The 23,632-nt window shown below is 47.5% G+C and overlaps 1 protein-coding gene across 1 annotated transcript in view; it reads left to right on the forward strand.

Moving 5' to 3' along the window:
- The first annotated feature begins 6,924 nt into the window (after positions 1 to 6,924).
- Positions 6,925 to 23,632, forward strand: part of TRERF1 (transcriptional regulating factor 1) — a 207,532-nt gene continuing 190,824 nt past the window's right edge. The window contains 2 exon segments of the mRNA XM_053905007.1: positions 6,925 to 7,111; positions 7,534 to 7,615. The gene's annotated coding sequence lies outside the window, so the exon portion shown is untranslated.

Here is a 23,632-nt window from a genome sequence, read left to right on the forward strand (position 1 = left end):
GTTTCCTGCCAGGACTCATGGGTTCTTGCTCTCCCTCTTAAAATTGTGGTTCCTATAGGGGTTCTGGAAAAGTAGCTGTTATCTATACTTACATTTAAATTGCCCCGTGGTGCAATGTAAAACTTTTTAATAGATTTGCATCCCCCTAGGAAATTCAGTTAATCTCTCTCTCCCTTCCTTGCCCTCAACAGCTAACAAAGCCACCCATTTGGGAAGCATCCTGGGCCGCCACAGCCCTTGAGCACCACCCATGTACTAACACCAGAGCTGAAATGTGTGACTCCTCAGCATGACTTCTGGGCAGGGGCGGGGATTTTTAGCAGTGGTTTCCAGAGTTAGTCCCTCTTTGTTTTTTGTATTGTATTCAGAATCTACTAAATATACTAGCTTTTTTTTTTTTTTTTTCCTTCTCTTGGAACTAGGACTTAAACTGAGGACCTTCTCATAGCCTGGAACGTATTTTCTCTCTCTGGCCAGAAAGTTGCCTGAGATAGCAATCTCTTAGCATTACTACACAAACACCAGTTAGCCTCCTGTCTTGAGTAAGGTCTGCTCTGTCAACACCATCCTTAACAGACTTGGGGGTTGAAGTGACTTATGCTATCTTATTGGTTTTCAAATGGGAGCCCCATAAGCCCTTCTGTGCCATGATTTTTTGCTTTCACTGCATGGGTTGTTACAGATTTAAGGAGGATAAAGAAATGAGCCTGAGTAACAGCCTACAACCGTATTGTTTCATTGCTTTAACTTGTCTTCACCACTGAGCCTCCGTCAACAACTGCATTAGTTACAACCTTACATCCTTCACTCATCCCTAGAGCACACATGGTCCCTTGACTTGGTCATGTTGCCTCCAGAGACTTCACCCTGCAGCCTTGGATAGAGCAGGAAGCATAGTGGTATATGCTTCTCCCCTATTTATCCATACCTCCAGTTTTTCCAGCTTTTAAGAAGTTTTCCTCACCAGCTACCTTTAATATAAAGGAACATATTATCCAGAAGGGTTCCCTTCTTCAAAGAGTTACCACATATATTGTCTCATCTTTTCTCTGAAATGCAAATTTTCTCTCAAAGAAGACAAACTTTTATTTCAAAACGGGGTCGCATGTAAACATAATTCCAGCTGTTTGAAATCCGGAGCACGCAGACATCCACACACACACACACACAAAAGACTCCTAGAACAATAAACAAATGTTCGCTGGGCCTAAAACATTTTATTTGGTTATGAGTTGGATACATTTCCATTTCTATTGAGCTCTGATCTGTTCTTGAGATAGGCAACTAAGCAGGGTGGCCTCAGATATGATCCTTTTCCTGTTGAAGCCAATAGCATTCCCTAGACTTTCAGTCTGGACAGTGGAAGGGGCAGGAGAGGTCTTGCACCCAAACTGCAAAGGAGAGAACTTAGATCCACAGTTCCGCGCGGGGTAACAGAACTGGTAAGTAGGGAGTTGAGGATTTTGCCTAGTGCATCTGATTCCTAATCCATTCAATTTTGAAGTGGCTCTGTGCAGATGTATATTTTAGGGGAAAATCTACCCCCAATTTAAATTTGCCTGTTCCTCTGTTACCCATTCCTCTGCCCATTTACCTTCCCGTACATTGTCTTCTGTATGGTTGAATGGGTCCTGAACAATTACTTGTTCACCTCGCCCTCTGCAATGTTCATTCCATTCCCATCATCCTACCCCCCCTGCCAGCTTACCTCCCAAAGGCAGGTAAGACCGGTCCCGAATGTCTCACAGTACTAAAATTGCCATTTTGCATGTACTATACTCCAAGCCGGTACTGTATTTCCATAGCTTAGAACATTTTATAATTATTAACAATTCATAGTAATTGACTATGTCTGATAATCTTAAATCTTTAATGTTTTAGAAGACAATGATTTCACTTTTAAATTTATTTCAAATCGATTTGAAGTATTTCAAGCATTCAACAGAAATAGGGGAAACAGTATAATAAAGAGCTTCAACAATTATCCATATTTCACTAATTTTGTTTTATTTATCCCCTCTTTTTGGGGTGAGGGGGCTGGAGTATTTGAAAATAAGTCCTCAACTTACACTCACCCCAAATCCTTCATTATGCATCTCTAATAGATAAGAACTAAAGGAGAAACATAACCACATTGCCATTATCACATCTATAGTATCTATTTCACATATGTATGATACCTACATATATCATATCACCTTGATAATCTCTTAACATTTATATCAAGTCCACATTTTAATTCCCCATCTCAACAATGTCTTTTTAACTACTGGTTTATTCACATCAGAGCCACACAAGATCTAAACACTGCATTTGGTTTACTAGGCATTTTAAAAGCCATTATCTACATGCATTTGATCTTCACATTAAACCGATGAAACACGTTTGTTTCTGGTTCACAGATGGGTGAACTGGGGCTCAGAGACGTTAAGAAACCTCCTCGAGGTCTCACTGCTGATAGAGCCAGACCCAAAATTTGAATTAAGGGCTGACAAAGTCCAAAAAAGAGTCCATTCCACTCCTTCCCTTTCAGGCTACCAGAACTTTCCCTGTGCTGCAGAGAGGCAAGAGGCCTAGTGGTTAGGAGAGAGGGTTTGGGCTAGGCTGGCCTGGCTGTGAATTGGAGCAGGTTATGTAACCTGAACCTCCATTTCTGTCTGCATTTGTAAAGTAAGGATAATGACGGTTTGGGGCTGATTAAATAGGCTTGTACATGTCTAGTACTTAGCACAGCACTTGGCACATAGAAAGCCCTCAGTAAACCTCGGTGATTATTATTAGTGTACAGGAGGAGAAAGAACCAGAGTGTTTGTTTTTTTGTTGGTAGCTCAGGAAACGTAGTTCATCACTATTAACACAAATTGTTTAGGATTGAAGTTGAAGTGGGGGGTTGGCGTAGGATGGGAGTTGGGTAGCCATTCTGCCTGGATTGGAGAAGGGAGCCCTGGACAGAAAGACTTCAATAGGCATCCAAAGGGTTCTCTGAAGGCCTCAGCTGGAAAACAGTTAAACATGTCTTCTGAAGGCTAACCCTGGCTACCTCCACAGAGGGAAAAACAGTGGGTGTCAGACAGGGTGGGAGGGAGACTTCTCAATGTTTATTTGAATTTGGAACCATGTGAATGCATTAAAAAACAATCTCTTATTATAGGGGTAAACACGGAGAATGGTAAGACTAGGATCTGATGAGAATAAGAATGCGCTCACATTTTTTTTGCAGCCCTAGGAGGCCTTAGGTCATACAAGGTGGGCTTTGCACCAGGATTAGGACTATTTCAGCCTGACTCTGATTTCAAAGATCCAAGGTGACATTTTGATTTTAGTTATCCTCCCTCAGATACTCACTCTAAGAGTCCAGGACCACAGTTTACAGATTTGGGGTTATCCACCCCATGGATTGTCTTCAAGCATATGCATTGTTGTGGGTTGAGCCTATTGGCTAAATAACGTCTTTGCATGTGTCATCCGTGCATCTAGCAGTGTTTTCGAGTTCCTTGAGCCATAGATTATTTTTGATGGTTAAATAAGTGAAGATTCTGGGAACATGATTTTCTAGACTCCTTGGGAAGGGAAGAGGCACATAATCCCACCCATAATCAAGAACTTGTCTAGCCATTGTTCTAAGGCCTTTACATATATTAACTCATTTAAAACTCACAGCACTACACCGTAGACACCATTATCCCAATGCTATAGGCAAAGAAACGGAATCAAGTGAAGTTAAGTAACTTGTTCAAGGTCAGAGCCTGCTGGACTAACCATGAGGCAATACTACCTCTCTGTTGGTAGTGGCCAAAGCATGCAGGGGTCTTTGAAGGTGACTCAAGCATGGCTGGTTGTGTAGCAGCAATTCCTTGGGTCCCAAATTCCAAACCCTTCCTTTTCTGCATCTTCCGGTTTAGGAGCAGGAAAGGCCAGAGTGTGAATTTCTGACCCTGGGCAATTAATTTACTTACTCTCTCTTAGCTTCAGGTTTGTCTGTGGGGGCGGGGGCGGAGGTGGGAGGGACAGGGGAGTTTTAGATGGAAAGACCTCTCCTTGCATTACATGTACGGGTGTGTGCTGGGGTTGGGGTGTCGAGGTGCGCTGCTTTTTCCAGGTCTCTTAAGGTTAACAGGTAATGTTTGGAGGTTCTGTCCCAGCTAACTCCGTCCAAGATGTCAGGCCCCCAGGCAGTGATGGCGCTCAAGCTTAGCTATTCTTCCTCCACTAGGAAAAGGGCTGTCACTGGGGCCAGCTCCGGCTGCAGCTGGGCTGGAGGGAGAGGGAGGGGTGTCCTAGGGAGCGTCTTTCTCCCTTGAGGGTGTTAGAGATGAGACTGTGTGCTCAACAAGGCTTCTTGGAGGTAGTGACAGTGCAGTGGAGTCCTAAAGGTCTAGCAGGAGTTAGTAATAAGCGATGGAGGGGTAAGGGTTAGAAATCGCCCCCCCTCCCCCGCCCCAGGCAGAACAAAGAAGCACCACCCGGCTTACAGTACAGAGGAGGGGCTGGGAGAGTGGAGAGGTCCGTAGAGGCGAAATCACGCAGGGGCTTCAGAGCTTGCCTTTATTCTAAGAGCAATTGGGAAGGTTTTGAAGGAGTGTAGATAGGAGTTTTAGAGACTCCTCTGGCCGCTAGAGAATGGGTGGGAGGGGAGAAGCAGGCTATCACAGAAAGCAGTCGGGTTGGTTGTAAGAGACCGAGGACCGAAGTAAGGGCGGAGGGTGGGGGGCGGGGGGGGTGGGTGGGTGGGGAGCAGCGACCGAGCATCTGAAGCCTTTCTCCGTCCCCGCGACACTGCGCTGTCCGTCAGCTTTCTTTGCTTCTATGGCAGGACCCCATAAAGGAGGGCTGGGCACCGGCCCAAAGCTTATCGAGTGAAATAGCCCAGAGCCCCCTCTTCTTGCGCGGGTTCTCTGGTCCAGGAGCCTCAGAACTGGTAGGGTTAGGCGGGAGAGCTTACCATTGCTGAAGAACCGTTACCCCTGAAAATACACACAAACCTCGGCCGCTTTTGGCAGCAGCCTCCTCCGCCCATGACCTCATGCTTTAAGCTCCCATATAGCCTTCCCCCGCCCTGTCCCCACCCAGCGCCCGAGTGGGGGTGGGGGGGTGGGGGACAGTGGTGAAGGTCCGGGTAGCGGGAGCACCTTACTTATGCTGCGCGAGATTTTAAGGGGAAGGGACGCAACAATTTCCCCACACTGAAAAAAAGCATGGTTTAACTTTCCCTTGAGCAAAAACTACTCTCTTGTGTTGTGGGCCCTTCAAGAGACAGATGTCTCAGACCCGACTCGAGGTGGTCTGTTTAGCCGGCCACCTTTGGTTCACGTTCCCTCGGACCGGGAGAGAAGCCTGGAAACGCTGGGGTCCCGCGCCGGACCGACGGGCGGCCGCGCCTTTGCGGGACCCGGGGGCCGTCCCGCTCTCGCCCCCCCCTGGCGCCGCCGAGGTTTGAACCCTAGGCTCGCCTTTCAGCCCGCGCCCTGCCCCCTGCTCGCAGCTGCTCTCGGTTTGGGTGCAGCGGTTTCCCCCGCAGAGGAGGAGGAGGAGACAGCGCGAGGAGCGACTCCCGGCTCGGGTTTCCGCACCAATGCCGAGCAGCCCCGGGCGGCCCCCGGCGACCGTCCCTCCTCCCCGGCACCACGTTCCACAGTCATGGCGCGCGAGGAGGGGCGAGCGCGCGCAGCCGAGGCACCCGCGCCCCCTCCCCTCCCCTCTCGGCCCCGGCTCCTCTCCTAGGCAACCTCCCTCCCCGGCCTGCAGCGCCGCGGAGATGGAGACCCCTCCCCAGAGAGCTGCGTTTCCAGCGCCGTCTGCAGCACCCCCTCCCCGCCCCCATCGGGGCGGAGGGATGGAGCCGCGCGCTTCGCGAACCTCCAGCCCCTTCCCGGGAGCCCCAGCCCCTCTCCCAGCCCCGCCGAGCCTGGGTGTAGTGGGGGTCGGCACGGGCCCTCTCCCCGCACTCCACCTAAACCTTAGTATCTTTGCAACCCCTTAAAAAATTAAGTGAACCCTCCCCCCCCCGCCAACCCCCGTCGTTAAATTGCAAAGCGCGTTACAATAACCGGGACGGCTACGCAGGAAGCAATCCTGCACTGGTCCGGGTCTAAGGCGGCAGCTTCCCGGCCACGCCGCCTTCTCCCGGGCCTCGATTTTCCGGTCACGCCGGAGAGTCCGCCACACCCCGGGGCTGACAGGTCCCGCGCGGGGCCGCAACTCGGTCCGCGTCCCCCGCCCCATCCTCGCCCAGAGTCTCGCCAGCCTACAAAAGGTGCAACCTCACGCAAATGCAGAGCACACAAATAAGGTCGGCTGCGCATCGCCGGGGAGGTTGCGAACAATGCGCCAGGCTGCCCGCGCCCGCCGAAGCGCGGCGCCCGGAGGGACAGGGGGCGCGGGTGGGGGCCGCGGCGGAGGACCCGCCGGCCGCGGCGCTGGACACCTTACTTCCTGCTTCCCCGCCCGCGGCCAGACCCAGCTCTGCGGAGGGATATCTCTCCCCTCCTCTGTCCCTCGCTCCCTTCCCCCGCCCTCCCCCTTTTTGCTTCTGCTCCCCCCCCCCCCCCCCCCCCCCCCCGCCTTTCTCCTTTTGCAAGAAAATAATTTGACAGTCGATTTGCTGACAGGGGAGGAATTTGCATCCTGGATTAAAAAAAAAAAAAAAGGCCGAGAGGAGCTTGGGAACGGTTGCTAGGGGTGGGTAATGGGTGAAAAAAGGGGGGCGCCGGGGAGCGGATAAGGAAGGTTAAGGGAGGGGGCGAGGGTGGGGAGCAATGCAAAAGGTAAGGCCAGGTTACCGCGGCTCGGCCCCGAGTGGGCTGCGGCCGGGGGAGGGGCGAGAGATACATATGTATTTCTGTCTCCCTAGCACACCCCCTTCCCTCTAAGCGATGGCTGAGAGGCGGTGCATGCAGATGGGGAGTAAGTTTCCTGAAGGGGAGGGTGGATGCACGCGCGCGGCCCCGCGCTGCAAATTTCCACCGGGGAGGGAGAGTGGCTGGATGCGGAGAGTTTGGAGTTGCTTGCCGCGGAGGGCTGGAAGGGGAGCAGGGCCGGGAAAGGGGGCTGGCGGGCGCTATATCTGGGAGTAAGTTTCCAGGATCAGGAGAGCCTGCACGCTTGCACGCTAGTAAGTTTCTGGTTGGGGAGGGCGCGTGGGGAGGAGGAGAGGGAGGGGTGCATGTATATAGAAGGGGGGAGGGGGGAGCAGATTTCCTGCGGGGAGGCTGAATGCATATGGAGAGTAGATTTCCTGAAGGGAGGGTGGAGGCGTAGACGGACCGAGTAAGTTTCTTGCTGGGGTGGTGGCGGAGGTGGTGGGTTGGTGCTTTGGGAACCCGGAGCTTCCTCCCCGGGGTGAGGGAGCATGCTGTTGGGGGTGGGGTGGGGGCGGCGCAGGGCCCTGTTCCCTGCTGGGGAAGGGGCTTGCATCTGGGGAGTATGTTTCCTGGCGGAGCGATATTTGTTTACAGGCTGAGGGCAGTACTGTAAGTGAGTAGCGCTTCGAGAAGGCGGCTCTGACATAAATTAATATTGAAATTACTCCATCAGCTCTGCTCGCCCCCCATCTCATCCCCCAAGCGGAGTCTGGTCTTGTCGGATTGCCCATGCACTTGTTGCAGAAACAGCCAAGGTAGGCAAGAAGCTTATTAAGTTTCATTTAAAAAAATTAGTTGGGGGATGCTCCGTGAGAAGACGGGGGAGGGGAGGGAAAAGTCTCCCCCCCCCCCCCCCGCCCCACTTCTTTACTTTCAGTATGTTAGCAGGGCCTTCTTTCTGCTTTCCTTCTTCGCTCTTCCCTCTGCGGGCTGTCCAGCATCCCAGCCAAGGGGGAGGGCTGAGGTGGGCGTTATAATTGGCAGCCCCCGCTTAAAGGGTGGTGGTGGTGGGGCTCGCAGTTGGAGGTTGTGATGTTATAAAGCCTTCATTCTTCCAGCCAAGAAACCGCAGGACCCTAGGGATGTGCCTTTGGGGGTTTTTGACATGATGCATATATGTATGTATATGCGCTTGTAGGCTCTTTGGGGGCTGGGTACTCCCCCAAGTTACAGTGGCCACCAGGACGAAAGAAATGTGTAAAGGGGTAGACTTGCCCCTTCACTCCCTAACTTCAGTTTGGGAGACTGGGAAGTTACTCCTGGTGGGCTGAAGAAATAGATATTGAAGAACAACACAAAACCACGTATTCACTGGCGGAGGCCAAGAGCACCTGGCGGGCAGCGTCCAGCATTGGGCTGGATGGAGCATGTGCGCCTGCCATCCTTAGGTTAAAGAAAATGACTTCTGGTTCCTCCGTGTGCCTTGAACTCGTCCGTTAGAGCCAGCTTGTGGAAACTCTTCCCCAGACTAGACACGGCTTTGGCAAGTGAAGTGTTGAAGCGGGTTTGCTAACAGCCTGGCCTGGGCTGTCTTGTGAAGTACATGGATGGAGGTGATGCTTAGGAATGATGGATCCAGGGATGGCCGAAGAGTTTTTTCAAAAATGCCTCCCAAAAGCTGGCTGGGTTCACTTTTTAGCAGGCCATGGAGGAGAGCTTTGAGAAAGGAGTTTTAAGTTGTCTCAGTTGGTACCGACCTTCTGCATCATTTACCATTTCAAGAAAGCAATCTGGTGATGGAAAATGTGGTTTTTTGATGCCCACTGTAAGACTAACAGGCACTACTCTGCGCTTAACCAGTTAACCATCAGTCTTGGCTTCTCCTTGCTTCTCTTTTCCTGATTTTCAGCCTGCTGGTTTCTGCAGAGAAGTTGTAGGTTTTGGCTGTCAGGTACCTTGATTATGCTGGGAATTTTCACTTCGCCAGGGTAATTTTAGCACCAGGGATTCAAACCCAGGCATGTTTAGTAGGGTCAGGGAGTAAATGCTAGGTGTGTGGTTGACTAAAGTTGGTTAAGCTTTGTGCAGTTCTGTAGACAGGCTCAATTGTAGCAGGGGAAAAAGTGAGTTTAAAAAAAAAAAAAATTCCTCTCCGTGTTACTGATGTCCTGGACAGTGCTTTTCTTCTTTCCTTCTCGTCATCCGATTTCCAGATTGAGAATTTGATTTTTGGCAGCTTGAGAGCTGAGTTCGTTGGGAATTAGGTATTATTGCCACTTACCAAATATTCCTAACTGGGCATTAGTTGAACAAATTTGCTGTTAGTTTTCTCTGCTGAAAATCTTAGCCGGAATGGTGTATATGCTGGAAGGGTAAACAAAATCTTTATGTGTATTTATCCCAGGGTAGTAGAATTATTTACATGCCTACCCTTGAAGCCTAGAGCACTCATTCAGGTTTTTTTTTTCCCCCTACGTTTATGAGATTTATTTTATTGTCTTGCTTTGGCCATTAATCAAGTCTCAGTAGCTTTTTTTCCCCTCTTTTGCTGAGAATGTTCTCCTGGTAATAAAGGTTTGAAGGCCCATGAATCATAATTCATTCTTTTTAAAATATTGTGGTGATTGTCACGATTTGATTTATAGGAATTGATACTGAGAGTGACACGCCTCTTTGGGCCCCGCCCTTTTAGGCATGTCCATTTTCGCCAAAGGATTGTTTAGAAGCCAGCTTGACATCTCAAAAAAAAAAAAAAAAAAAAAAAACACCCAACATTTCCCTTCTGCTTTATGGGCATTGAGAATATTAATTTTGCAGGTTCCATAGTGAACATGGGTCTTTTCACAGCTTGGTAAGCAGGCTTCCACATAGCAGGCATGTGTTAATATCACATAGCATTTATGTGAGCTTGCTGTGAAAACAGTTGTTCTATGAACTGTGTGGAAAGTACTCAGTTTTGCCTCCTTTAACTCGCTTGGGCCTGCGGTTTTTATTGAGGTAAGAGCTTTCATTGTAAAAGAGGGGGCTGCTGCTTATATAATAAAATGTGTGGCCACAGAAACAAAGCTTATTTAGAAGATTCTTTTTCTCCTCCTTTGATAGTTGGTCAGAATGACCAAAAGCATTGATTTTTTTTGGAAAGTATAAGGTTCTCCTTCAAGTTGATTGATCAGAAAGTGTTAAAATTGTCTTGCATTCGGTAGTTGGCCCAGTTTACAATATTTGTAAAGTGACGAAGAACTTTTCAGGTGGGGGGGGGGGGGATGTCACTATAAAGAAAAGTGGGGAGGGTATCAGTTTCTAGCCATTTCTGGGTTTCGGACTTTTTGTCTTAAAAATGCAGATTCTGTCCATGAGTTTCTTCCATCTCTGAAATTTCTGTGACTTGGATCTTGTGGAGAGAGGTCTCAAGAGGTCTCGACAGGCTCTTCCTGGGCCAACGGCCAAATTGCTTCACGGACTAGGACGAGTTGATTAACTTCTGTTTTTGTCTTCTCATGGAGAGAGTGGATTTGTACCTTGGCATTCCAAAAAGGACTCTTGAGTAGCCTGGTAATTTTGACCACCAAACACAAGGAAATACTTTCACGAAAAAGTCTGCCACTGTCTTCAGAAAAAAAAAAAAAAAAGTGCACGGTTGTTTCCCAATTATATGTGCTAATAGAGCGTGGGGCACATAATCCCAGGCACCCAAAATAATTTCAGTTAATCTTGGAAGTTTCCCCTCCAGCCAGCTGGTTTACCTGTCTAATTATGCTTGGTCAAGTCCAAGGTTAATTGAACTGTTATTCCCAGGCCACAGGAGGAGGTAGGCTTGGGGAAGAGTGGGACACCAGGAAGCTGAGTGTGGCTTTATCCACTTTCTGTGGAGAATTCACATGTGGGTAATTGGGATTTGGTCATATGTTTGTGATAGAGTTCATGATGATGATATTGTAATAGTGTCATTTCTAGGATATTCTGTATTTCACCATGGGCATTTTTTTGGGGGGGGGGGAAGCTCTTGATGTTTTTTATTGACTTTGAACATTGACATGAAAAGTGAGGATCCAGACACGTGGCTCAGACCCCAGGCAGTACAAATGGATGCTGGTTGTTCTCTAAAAGCCGTTGAATTCAGCTCATTTTATTTATGACCTCATAAAACTGTGTGATTTAGGGAGAAGGGAGGATTAGAATCAGCTGGGATCTTGTGGATTAATAATATTTCTGAATTTGCATGTTGGAGGGGAACCAGAGAAATAAAGGGGAAAGTAAAACATAGTTGATTTTTTTTGTGGGGAGAGGGCGACAAGAGTAGCTGACAAGAGTGGTTATTGGCATAAGCTTGTCAATGAAGATGCTGTGGCATTTTAAGGAATAGTACGGTCCTGGTAACAGAAGTGTGATCCCCGTGGTTCTCTTAATAAATCTTTTCATCTGGGTTAAAGAAAATGCATAACAAAAAGACCTTGTGATTTTTTTTTTTTAAAGAATTTCTAAGTACTTATGGTATCTGCTTGTAAGGTCGTCTGGTTAATCTGGGTTTGCTGAGGAAAAGGATGCTTTTTGTTTTTTCCTCCTCGAAGACAACAAGCTGGGGATGGGTGGGTATGGCCAGCTATTGGGCTCTTGGTGCAGCGACACTAAAAAAAATTTTTTTTTGATGGAGAGGAAGGGGAAAAAGAACCTGTGGGCCTAAATGGCAGTGATAACTCTGGGCTTCTAGAAGATAACAATTACGTATTTTCATGCCGTAACCGGATCTAGTTTAGTACATTCAGCAGCTACTTACTGAGCACGTCCTATGTGCTAGGCACTGGCTTAAGGTTCTGAGAATAGGTTGATAATTAAAACAGACGTCATCAACTCCCTCTTCCCTTCCCCCACCCCACCCCTAGCTTACAGCCCAGAGGGGGTGGCAGACGTGTACAGAAATATATATTGCAAAATGTGATAAGTGCTTTGATGAAATCCCAGGGAACAGTGACCTGGACTTACTCAGCTAAAGTAGCCTAGAACAGGCACTCTTAGGTTTGTCAGAGAGCACCAGGCGGTGGGGAGCCTATGTGGAAGGATTTTGGTTTTGGAGGGGGGAGGGGAACTAAAAAGAGGCACAGGCAGACAAGGGGGATGGAGAGAAGGCAGCGTGAGGCGAATGTGCGGGACTCTGGAGGCCTTGAGAAGGTTGGGTTTCATTTGAAGTGTAGTGGGAAACCACTGAAAGTTTCCAGTGGGAAGTGACACCCTCAAGTCTTGATAAAGGGGCTTGCGGTGGTGGAGGGGGCAGGTGTGGGGTCGGAGAGCCGGCCAGGTGAGGAGGAGGAGGAGGTGACAGGGAGTGGAGGGAGCAGGTGGGTGGAGATGCACTTTGTAGGTAGAATGGGCAGGATGGGCAGGGTTGCTGGTGGGTTTGATGGTGGCTGGGGAGGAGGAATCCAGGATGGCTCTGGGGGGTTCTGGCTTGAGCATTTGGGTAGATGGGTGGTGCTGTTTGCCCAGATGGGGAAGATTGGGAGCGGGAGGGGGATGGAATCAAGCTATTTCCGTTTGGGCCCTGCTAGGTTTGAAATGCCTGTTAAACTCAAGGTGGAGATGACAGGCTGGCAGTCTGACAGTGGTGTCCAGCACCAAAGGAGTGGCCAGGCGAGAGATAAAAATGTGGAAGCCATCAGCCAGGGGGTGGTATTTAAATCCAGGGGACTGGGTGAGATGTCCTAAGAAACCTAGAGAGAGAGAAGGAAAGGCTCTGTGTGTGTGTGTGTGTGTGTGTGTGTGTGTGTGTGTGTTTGTTGGGGAAGGGGTGGTGGTTGAATGTTTCATGAGGTTAATAAGGCCAGAAAAGTCACCCCTGGATTTGGCAAAATGGAAGCCACCGGGGACTTTTCAAAGAACAGCCTCAGTGGAATGCAGGGAATGGGGGGTGGGGAGCAAGATTGGAGGGGGTGGGCAGGGCACTAGAAGGTAAGGAACTGGTCAGCATGTGTAGACAATTTTTTGGCAAAGGTTGATGGTGAAAGGGGGGCAGAGAAATGGAGTGGGGGCTGGAAGGACGTGTGCATAACGGGAAGCGGTTTTTCGGGTGCCGGTGTTACAAATTTTGAGCAAATGGGAGAGATCCTGGAGAGGGGGGTGATTGATGAGAGCAATGGGTGAGGTCAGGACAGCTGATGAGAGCCCTTGAGAAGGTTTCAGGAAGATTTGGCCTTTCCCTGGGGGGAGGAGGGTGGGGGGAGGGCCTTCCATCCTGACCAGAGGGATAAGACAGGTGTAGGTGAGCAGGAGGTGAGGGAGCTGTACTCTGTCATGGGGTGCTCTGGGCTGAGGCTGCACCCACCTTGGGAAGGGGTCTGGACTCAGGACTTGACACCAGCCAGAGACTTTCAAGGGTTAAGACTGCATCAGAAAATTGTACTGCATATTTCTCAACATTTGACTGCATTACTGAGCAGTACAGAGGCAAGCGCGGATTCTTTCGCTTGGGGAAGAGTCTTCAGTGAAAGTAATTTGGGCCTCACGTAAGATTTATTTGAAAACTATCATTGGAAAAAGACATCTGTGATTTTCAGCCCTGTTCAAAAGTTGGTGGGCACTGTGTCATATGTTTTGGGCAAGAAGCTCCAAGAAAGGAAAAAAAAAAAAAAAAAAGAGGCCTCTCCTTCAGGCTGCCTTTCACAAAAATATGCCACAGACTGCCAGCCCGGGTGGTCCCCAACCGTGGTGCCTGCATGGGAGGTGGGTGGGCAAGGAGGGACTCAGAAGACCTGGGTTGGGGTCTTCTGGTTCAGCACCGTCCTATGGCTCTGGACAAGGCGGCCTCTGGGGCTGTCTCAGCATCTGTAAAAAGAGGGTGACCCCAAGTGCCACCTCTCCTCTCAGGAGTTGCAAGGAAGCAGCCAGATAATGTATGGAAAGTGCTAAGTAAACTGTAAGAGGCCTCCTCCGTAGGAAGACAGCAGCGAGGTGAATTGATCTTCGGTCAGATCTCCTTTTCAGATAAAAAAAACTGACGACTGGGAGGGGCAGAGACAGAGGGAGAGAGAAGATCCCAAGCAGGCTCTGCACTGACAGCCGAGAGCCCGACGTGGGGCTCGAACTCACAGAACCGTGAGATCATGACCTGAGCCGAAACCAAGAATCTGTCGCTTAACTGACTGAGCCACCCAGGTTGCCCCAGTCATTTCCAGTTTTTAAAAAATATTTCATGCTTTTCACGTAATCAGACCTCTGGCCTCTGAGCCCCGGAGGGTGATGCTTTATTTATTTATTTATTTATTTATTTATTTATTTATTTATTTTTGAATTGCTTCGTATTATGGAAAAACGTGAAACGTAACAAAAGCAGACAGACTAGGGTAATGGAGCAGTTACTGAGGGGTTTGCTCACCTGTGGATAATGGGACTTCTTGTATTTGTATAGCAAATACAACTTGTCAGTTTTGAGAGATCAGTGGAACTGATATCAATTTGGTTTCATAGAGAGGGGGAAATAATCAACGAAAAATCAGAGAGAGAGGAAATGGATGCCATCGTTGAAATGACTAGTGTTTACCCAGCTTTTTATTGGTCCAAAGCCTCTTCGGCGTGTCTTAGTTTATCTGACAACAGAAACATCAGCCATCGGAGGTGGATACTCTCATTTTACAGCCGAAGAAAGTGAGGCTGAAGAAGCAGGATTGAAAAAATACAAATAAGTGATTAACCCAGAATCACATGTCCAGCTAGCATCCAAAGCCCTGTTTTAATGCCAGAATTTGAATGGTCTCCAAATATTGTGCACCTTCAAATAGATATTGCTATGAAGTATTAAATAAGAGTATCGTACAGAATATATGCAGAGGACTGTGGACACCAAGATCACCTGGGAATTTCGGGCTTATAAGTCCCAGTGACCTTAGTTGGAAACACTCAGATGATTTAAGCATGTTTTGGGCATTACATTTTTTAGAGCTCGAATCGTCTGGCTCATTCTGGAGCACACAGCTTTAAGGCTGCCTCATAATTAAAGCCAAAACTTGACTTTAACAAATTGCATGGCTGTTCTCCATCAGCCTCCTACCCTTAGCCCCGTCCTTTCTGCAGGGCCCCTCAGTGGAGGAACCCGGACAATCGGTATTCGTTTCTAGATAGCCTGGCCTCCAGTTTCCAGGCTCCAGCTTTGGACACACTGGGCTCTGAGCAGGTTGCGATCTCAGCTTCCTGAGGGCCCCTGGTCATCACAGAAGCTACGCTGAGGGCCTCTCCTTGTCTTGGGAAACCACCTTCAATCTAACTTATTTGAAAGATGTTTTAAAAAAGACAAGAAAAAAAGTTGGGAGTTGATGCCCAAAGAGTTTTAATAGGGGTGTCTTTTGAGCTCCCTCTGATGTTCTCACAATGGGAGACATCAAACTCCCTTAAAATTCAACTCAAGGATACCCGTAATGAGGCTGATTATCAAGTACTGGGGCTTGTTCACTTTTCTTTTTTAATTGGGTGAGCACAAGTGAGCCGAGGGGGTTTTCTGGGGAGCCACAGTAGGTAAGGATGTTTAGAGGCCTCTCTCCTTTGGGAGTCTCAGCTTCTTTAGAAACCAGTATGGAATTCAAACAATTTCACTGTGCGTATGCTCATTCCTTAACTCTTCCTTGAGGGCCCTGTGTGCCTGGTCCCGGGCCAGGGCTGTGGGCTGGGCTAGAGAGGGGACTCACTTGGGCTGCCTCAGCCCTTGCTATTGTCATACTTACCACCAGGTGTCTTTCACCCCTTCTAGGCTGCCTTGGGGAGGGCCGAACTGGGTCATCACTCATTTTTTGTACCCCCAGCACCTGGCACAGAGGCTGGCACTAGTTAATGCAGTATAGATGCTTATGTATTTAAGAATCAACCGGGTTTTTTTTTGTTTTTCTTTTACTTCTGGTTCCCCCCTCCCCAGGTCCCCCATTGGTTCTTATTGGAGGGAGAAATCCAGGCCTCTCTGCCCGCCAGGGTCAACCCTTGCAGCCACTGAAGGAGACCGGGCTAGAGAATGTTTCCTCCCCCCGCCCCTTGCCTCTCGTGGCCTGGCAGCCTTTGGCTGGGGTGGTTTAACTGAGCTCTCAAATTCAAGTGCAGCCCCATCCCCCATCCTTTTTAATAAGTGACATTTTGTTAAATCAGTTATTCGAGGCCTTATCTATATTTCTGTCTGTGCTGCCTTAGTCAAAATAGGAAAGAGAGCGAATATTAGATTTCTTTACCCGTCCCCCCCCCCCCCCCCAGTTGGAGCAACTCTACGTAAGATTTCTGATGGGGCGGGGGTGATGTGTCCTTGAAGAAGTAAATGCTGCGTGCAGAAAAAATGTGGAGGGCTTTGACTTGTAGCGAATGCTGTTTTTCAGCAGCTGTGATTTTTCCATTTTTCTTTTTCTTTCTGTTTTGATTAGCGGAACTCATTGTGCTCCAGGGTTGGGATTGCGTTGGGGGAGGGCGCGGAGGGAACAACATTTACTGGGAGAGCCGGAGTTGGGGAGGAGGAAGGAGAGAAGGGATTTATTGAAAATATATGTCTACTTCTGCTATGATAAAGCGGCAGGCATGTAAAAATGCAACGGGGAAATCATTATTGTGGTAATGTAGGCAGAGCTCCGCTTTCTCATTAACAGAGCTTAGCTCATGTGGAGGAGGGGGCGGCCAGGCTGCTTTGAGAGTTGGGGTATTCAATAATAGCAGAAACTCAGGGGATTGTCTCCACCCCCCCCCCTTGCCCACCCCCTTTGGCTGCCTTCTCCTTTCTTTCTCCCAACAGTTTGTAACCTTTTTAAAGCTGCTTGTCGGATTGCATGGTCTCCATTGTCACCCGCCACCCCAAAACGCTGTAAGGACTGTTTAATTTTTAAAGTTGGAGGGAATGAAAATAAATTTTCTCTTGGGAACCCAAGGAGAATTTTGGCAACACACTGTGAGTCAGAGATTGGATTATATCCCTTGCATCCTGGAGAGCACCAAGAAGAGCCTATTTAGGGGCTCAGGAATTTGCATATGCTGTGGGGTATCCAAATGAGGGTTTCAAATTGCTTCAGGAGTAGTTGCTGCTGTTTATATAGAGACCTTACTGTGTGCCTGGCCCTGTGCAGATGTGTTAGTCACTTCAGCCTTATAGCAGCTGTAAGAGGCAGATGTGGTGCCCACTTTATACTTGAGGAACCTGAGTCTCGGGCGGGGGTGGGGGGGGGGTGCGGTGTCAGCACCTTGCTTAAGGACACACAGGTGCCGAGTTGCCAAGCTGGTCTCCAGACCCGCCATTGACAGCTAAGGGGTAGAATGTTCAGATGTTCGTGAGAACCTTTCCCAAGCCCCTGGACAGAGCTGAGGAAAAGATCAAGGTTAGTGGCTCACATCTTTGATAGAAGAAGTGAGAGAGTGCCCTCTTCCCCATTCCTGCCAGGCTACAGTGACTGTGTCGGTGCTGACAACTTGGTCATCAAGCATTATCGAGTGCCTCCCATGTGCCAGTGGCTGGAAATAACCAGGGCAAGTAAGAGAAGGAGTTCAGAATCTGGTAGGGACAGCTATGAGAACATATAAATCTGATACACAGGGCTGCCTGCCTAGAAAAAGACCACATTTCAGAAGTAGTAAGTGGGAGAGACTGTGTAGAGCAGCCAGGGAAGTCTTCAGAGAGAGGTGGTACAGGGTGGGGTTGTGTGGGTTCTCCGGGGGATTGCCAGGTAGGTAGGGGGAGGGGGAGCGACTAGCAGATAGTATGGTGAGTATAGGAAGCTACATGTAATCTGGCCTTACCCATCTCCCCTTATTTTCCATTACCTTCAGTTTAATGCTCTAGAACTGTGCTATCTAATATGGTAGCCACTAGCCATGCATGGCCATTTAAGTGTAAGTTAATGAAAAATCAAATCAAATAAAAATTCAGTTCCGCAGTTGCACTAGCCACATGTCAAGTGCTCAATGGCTACATGTGGCTGGTGGCTACCATATTGGAAAATGTACGTGTAGAACGTTTCCGTTAGTGTAGAAAGTTCTTTTAGGTAGTGCTGCTCATGAACTTTGCTCTGAGGCTTCTTCTTCATGGAAGGGTTCCTCCTTTGACCCTTAGCTGGCTCACTCCTACTTCTCCAGAGGCCTTCCCCAAGCACTCCAGGCTGGAGTGCCATCCCACTGTCTATCTGGATTGCAGTGATCCCTTTCTCTGGCTGTCTGCCCAAGGGGACTTTCAGCTTCTTAAGGGCATGAGCTAGGTCGTGTTCATCTTTGTGCCACGTGGTGTTTATCATTGTGTCCCCAGCACCCAGCCAGGGTCTGGCACCTATGAAGTTGTCAGTGACAGTTGCAGGGGATGAGGCTGGAGAGGTAAGAAGGGATTGGGCTGAAATGGGATCTGATACCATGATATGAAGCTTAGCCTTGACCTGGTAGGCAGTAGGGGAGTCACAGAGGGTTTGGAGTGAGGAGAGGTGTGTGGGGAATAGGGACAAGTCAGATTTATGTATTAGGTCACTCAGAGAGGTATGGAGGACAAGCTGAACCCGTAGGCCAAGAGATCAGTTAGGAAAGTATTGGAAGTACAGGAGCAGGAAGGTAAGGATATGCACTCTTAAGCTGTACCCGTGAGTTGGAAAGAGTAGCATCGCTGTCTTGCCAAGTCAGGGTTTCCTACCATTTCTGTTTCCATTTTGGATGCTCTCATCGGTTTCTAAGGCAAATTGCAGAAAGCCTTCCCTTTCACTTGTTAGCAGGTGTTAGCAGCTTGTTAGAAAATATTAGCAGGTATGAGGAAGAAAATCACAATTGTCTTTAATTCCTCCCTGTTAACATTTTAATAATTTCCTTCCAGTACTTTTTCTAGGCAGCATAGTCTGCTGATTAGTAGTTTTAAGTTCTGGAGTTAGTCTGCCTGGGTTTGGATCCAGGACCCTTCACTCCATGGAAATAATGGATCTGGGTGAGATGAAATGAGGTGATACATGTAAACATTTGGGGTGGTGCCTGGCAGTTAGTAAGTTCTCAAAAGGGTCCCTCCGTCCCTTTCTACTTGGAGGCCCCCAGCCTTGTTCACTTTTGTAGATGGGTTGCCACCCCCCCCCCCCCCCATTCGTGCCCTGTGCTCACCTGTTCATTTCTTTTCAGGGTACATTTTACTCTATGTGGTCCCATGTCTGAACCCTTGTAGCAAATCAGAAGCTCAGAGCACAGAGGCTGGGGTTTCAGCTTTCTGTCGTCTTTGCTCCATGACTGATTCTCCTCTGAGGACACTTTTGGGGGCTTAAATTTAAGAAGCTTGTAGAGAGTTTTGCAAAGGAGTCTGGGAAGTAACTGCGATCCATGTAGGCTCTTTTGAGATGGTTAAAAGGAACCAGAATGGCAGGGTTAGAGAGGCCTAAGAGGATTATTTTCTTTAGGAAGGTGACGCATCGTGCTCTGGCCATGGTGACCTCACATGGTGCACGTTCGGGGATGGGATACATTTAAAAATATGACAGCTACCTACTAAGCGCAGATGCATGTCGTCATTTTACATCTATGACCTCACAGCAACTCCCTGAGGAAGGCGTTATTATACTCATTACACAGGAGAGGAAATGGGGGCACAAAGGGATGGAACCGGCTTGTTCAAGGTCTCGTGGCTAGTAAATTGCAGAGCAGGGATTCAAACCCAAGAATCCCAGATCTGTGTGACTGTAAAAGTGAGTGCCTCCCATTTAGCTTTACCAGTCAGTGTGGACCGAGTTTTATTCAGAAATGTGTCTGGTGTGATACAGAGGAAGGGGCACCACACCGACCCTGGGAGGGTATTCCCAGATAGCGGCGTGACGCTCAGAGCCTCATTTCCTTTATTCTCAGTACCTTCGCTTTACTGGTTGACAAGGTTTATTGTAAGAATCAAAGGAGATAAAGGATGCAAAAGTGCTATGGCAGATAATAAAGCCATATACTTCACTCTTCTGCATAATTGTTTTCTGGAAGAACGAAGCCCTGTGGTGGCTGGGTCCCAGTGCGATATCGGGGTTTTGGGCACCAAGTATGTGTGTGTCTCGCAAATCCCCCATTATTAGCTTCCAGGCACGCTTGAACCTGAACATGCTCTTGATTTGGGCGAATGGTTGGTGGCTGGGCACATGGTGGATGGATCTTTGACCAGAGCTGGAGTGCTCTACATAATCTTGGGAAAGTCACTTCACCTTCCTAAACCTCCCTCTTCTGAGATGGTCACATCTACTCAGATGGGTCGTTGGGAAGATTAATGGCAGAATGTGTGTATAAATCAGTGCCTTGTCAACCAGATGGCGACATGTATTTGTGCAGTGGAAGTTATGGACTCATGGTCTGTTGAGTAGACTCTTGGCCCATCCCCTTTCACGGTCAGAATGTCATGGCTCACATTTACACAGTGTTCTCCTGCCGTTAAGACCTGGAGAAGACACGATTCAAAATTCCTCTGGAGCTAAGACTTTTCCACTGAGATTGTGTAAATGACAAGTGAAAGTTCATAAAACTTTTTAGTTTGGATGGGAAGGCTACAAATAGTGCGCGGTGATTATAGAGAATTTGGAAAATATTAGCAGGTGTAAGGAAGAAAATCACAATTGTCTTTAATTCCTTCCTGTTAACATTTTAATAATTTCCTTCCAGTATTTTTTCCAGGCAGCATAGTCTGGTGATTAATAGTTTAAGTTCTGGAGTCAGACTGCCTGGGTTTGGATCCAGGACCCTTCACTCCATGGAAATAATGGGGCTGGGTAGGAGAATTGAAACAATACATGTAAAACATTTGGGGCTGTGCCTGGCAGTTAGTAAGTTCTTTTTCTTTTTTTTTAATTTTTTTAAATGTTTATTTATTTTTGAGAGAGAGAGAGAGAGACAGAGCATGAGCAGGGAAGGGGCAGGGAGAGAGGGAGACACACAATCCAAAGCAGGCTCCAGGCTCTGAGCTGTCAGCACAGAACCTGATGCGGGGCTTGAACTCACAAACCGTGAGATCATGACCTGAGTCGAAGTCGGACCCTCAACCAACTGAGCCACCCAGGTGCCCCGAGTAAGTTCTCAAAAGGCATAAGCTATGCTTTAAAAAAAAGCACTGAGCTGGGGCACCTGGGTGGCTCAGTCGGTTAAGCGTCCACCTTCAGCTCAGGTCGTGATCTCACAGCTTGTGAGTTCGAGCTCCACATCACGCTCTGTGCTGACAGCTTAGAGCCTGGAGCCTGCTTCGGACTGACTCCCTCTCTTTCTACCCCTCCCCCACTCATGCTCTGTCTCCCAGAAATAAATTTAAAAAAAATGGTATTGAGCTAACTTTGAATGAGACTTTTTCTTACAGTTTATTTTGAGAGAGAGAGTGAGAGAGACAGCATGAGTGGGGGAGGGGCAGAGAGAGAAGGAGAAAGAGAATCCCAAGCAGAGTCTGTGCCCCTTGAGTGAGATTTAATATTAATATCTTGCTCATTAAATATTGTTTGAATTTTTTCACAGTTTTTTTAGTATATTCTCATATGGATTCTATGTTAAACAAATATTTATGGAGTACCTACTGTGTACCAGGCACTGGGTCCCATAATTTATTTAACTAATTCCTATTATTAGAAATTCAGCTTGAGTAACCTGGGTGGCTCAGTCATTTAAGAGTCTGACTGTTGGTTTTGGCTCAGGTCATGATCTCACAGTCCGTGAGTTTGAGCCCCTTGTCGGGCTTTGCACTGACAGTGCAGAGCCTCCTTGGGATCCTCTCTGTCTCTGTCTCTGTCTCTCTCAAATAAATAAATAAACTAAAAAAAAAAATTGGGGGCGCCTGGGTGACTCAGTCATTTAAGCATCTGACTTCAGCTCAGGTCATGGTCTCATGGGTTTGTGAGTTCAAGCCCCGCCTCGGGCTCTGTGCTGACAGCTCAGAACCTGGAGCCTGCTTCAGATTCTGTCTCCCCCTCTTTTTGCCCCTCCCCTGCTCACACTCTGTCTCTCTCAAAAATAAATAAACATTAAAAAAAATTAAAAAAAATTTTAACTTGTTTATCATTTTGACTATTGTAAATAATGCTTCCGTGAACATCCTTGTTTATAAATCTTTGATCACATCTCAGATAATTTTCTTAGGATAAATTCCTGGAAAGAAGAATTACTATGTTAAAGATAGTGGGTGTTTTCAGGTTCTCAGTAATGTTTCCTAATTGTTTTTCAAAACACTTTTCATTTTTTAAAATATTTTACTGTTTCAAGAAGATTTTAAAAATTTATTTTAGAGAGAGAGAGCGAGCGAGCAGGGAAGGGGCAGAAAGAAAGGGAGGGAGGGAATCCCAAGCAGGCTCTGTGCTCGGTGCAGACCCCCACAAGGGGCTCGATCTCATCACCCTGAGATCCTGACCTGAGCTGAAATCAAGAGTTAGCAGCTCAACCAACTGAGCCACCCAGGTGCCCCAGGGGAATCTGAATTCGAACTCACAACCCTGAGAGCAAGAATTATATACTCTACCAACAGAGCCAGCCAGGTGATCTCAAGTTTATTTTGAGAGAGAGAGAGAGAGGGAGAGAGAGAGAGAGAGAACGCTCACCTCCGTGCATGAGTCAGGGAGGGGCAGAGAGAGGGGGAGAGAATCCCAAGCAGACTCTGTGCTGACACACAGAGCATAGAGCCAACTCGGGACTCAAACCCACAAACCTCGAGATATGACCTGAACTGAAATCAAGAGTCAGATGCTTAGCTGACTGAGCCACCCAGTTCCCCCTCTTGAAAACATTTTTAAAGATTAATTTTCATTCATACTGCTAGTGTGTGGGAGTACCGGCCTCACTTCATCCGGTCTAATAGTATTGTTTTTCAAAAAAGGGTAATTCTTGTGTAGCACGTATTACCCTTTAAACCATACGCCACATTACTTCTCTGGGGCTCAGTTTTTTTCTTGCTGTAAGGTGGAGTACAAATGTCTCTTGCATGATAACCACTATTAATTAATTTAGCAAAATCTTTGGATTTTTGTTGTGGAAAGACTGGGCAAATGACCTGAATTATTATCAAAAGTACTTCTTTCCATCGAGTTAGAATTTCTTCATGCTTATCAAAAGACTTTAGGAGTGCTTTTGTCTCAGTACGCATAGAGTGTGCGAACAGTCATTCCCTGCCCAGGGCACAGATTCTGGTTTGTACTGGCAGGTGAACAGCGTTCTCCGTATGAGTAATTGTTGCTAATAATTGACTGTGGAATTATGGGGTCTCTGTTCCAGTGTTTCAGGAATTTTTCTTTTTGAAACTTTATAAGTTTCATAAGTTTTATAAGAAGCTACTTTCACCTGCCACAAGGGTAAGAAAATAGTGTACTAGTTTTGTGTGAAATCAAACATCGAGAAAAGAGTTGTTCTACTGAAAACACTGAAAAGCATGAAGACAGTCAAAACCAGTCAGCATTCCCTCATCTAGATTGAACTTCCATTTAAAAAAAATAGTGTGTTTCTTTCTTCTTTCTGGTATTTTTTCAACATACATATCTTTGCATAGTTGGACCCATTCTGTGTGTGGGTTTGTTTTTTTTTTTTTTTTTTTTTTTTTTTTTTTTTTTAAGAGCTGACCCTAGATTAATCCTTTAACCATTTCCTGGACAGTTCAAGCTCCTTACAACCCTTAGACTCCCTTTACCTCCTTTATGCCTTTGGAAGTCTTGTGATTTTATTATTTATCTATTTATTATTTAGAGTCAAGTTAGTTAACATATAGCATAGTATTGGTTTCAGGAATAGAATTTAGTGATTCATTACTTATGTGTGACACCCAGTGCTCATCCCAGCAAGTGCCCTCGTTAATGCCCATCACCCATTTAGCCCATCCCCCCACCCATCTGCCCTCCATCAACCCTGAGGTCTTGTGATTTTAATTCTCTCTGTATATTAAACCC

This window comes from Panthera pardus, unplaced genomic scaffold, assembly GCF_024362965.1.
Source record: "Panthera pardus isolate Hobbes unplaced genomic scaffold, ASM2436296v1 HiC_scaffold_17, whole genome shotgun sequence".
NCBI lineage: Eukaryota > Metazoa > Chordata > Mammalia > Carnivora > Felidae > Panthera > Panthera pardus.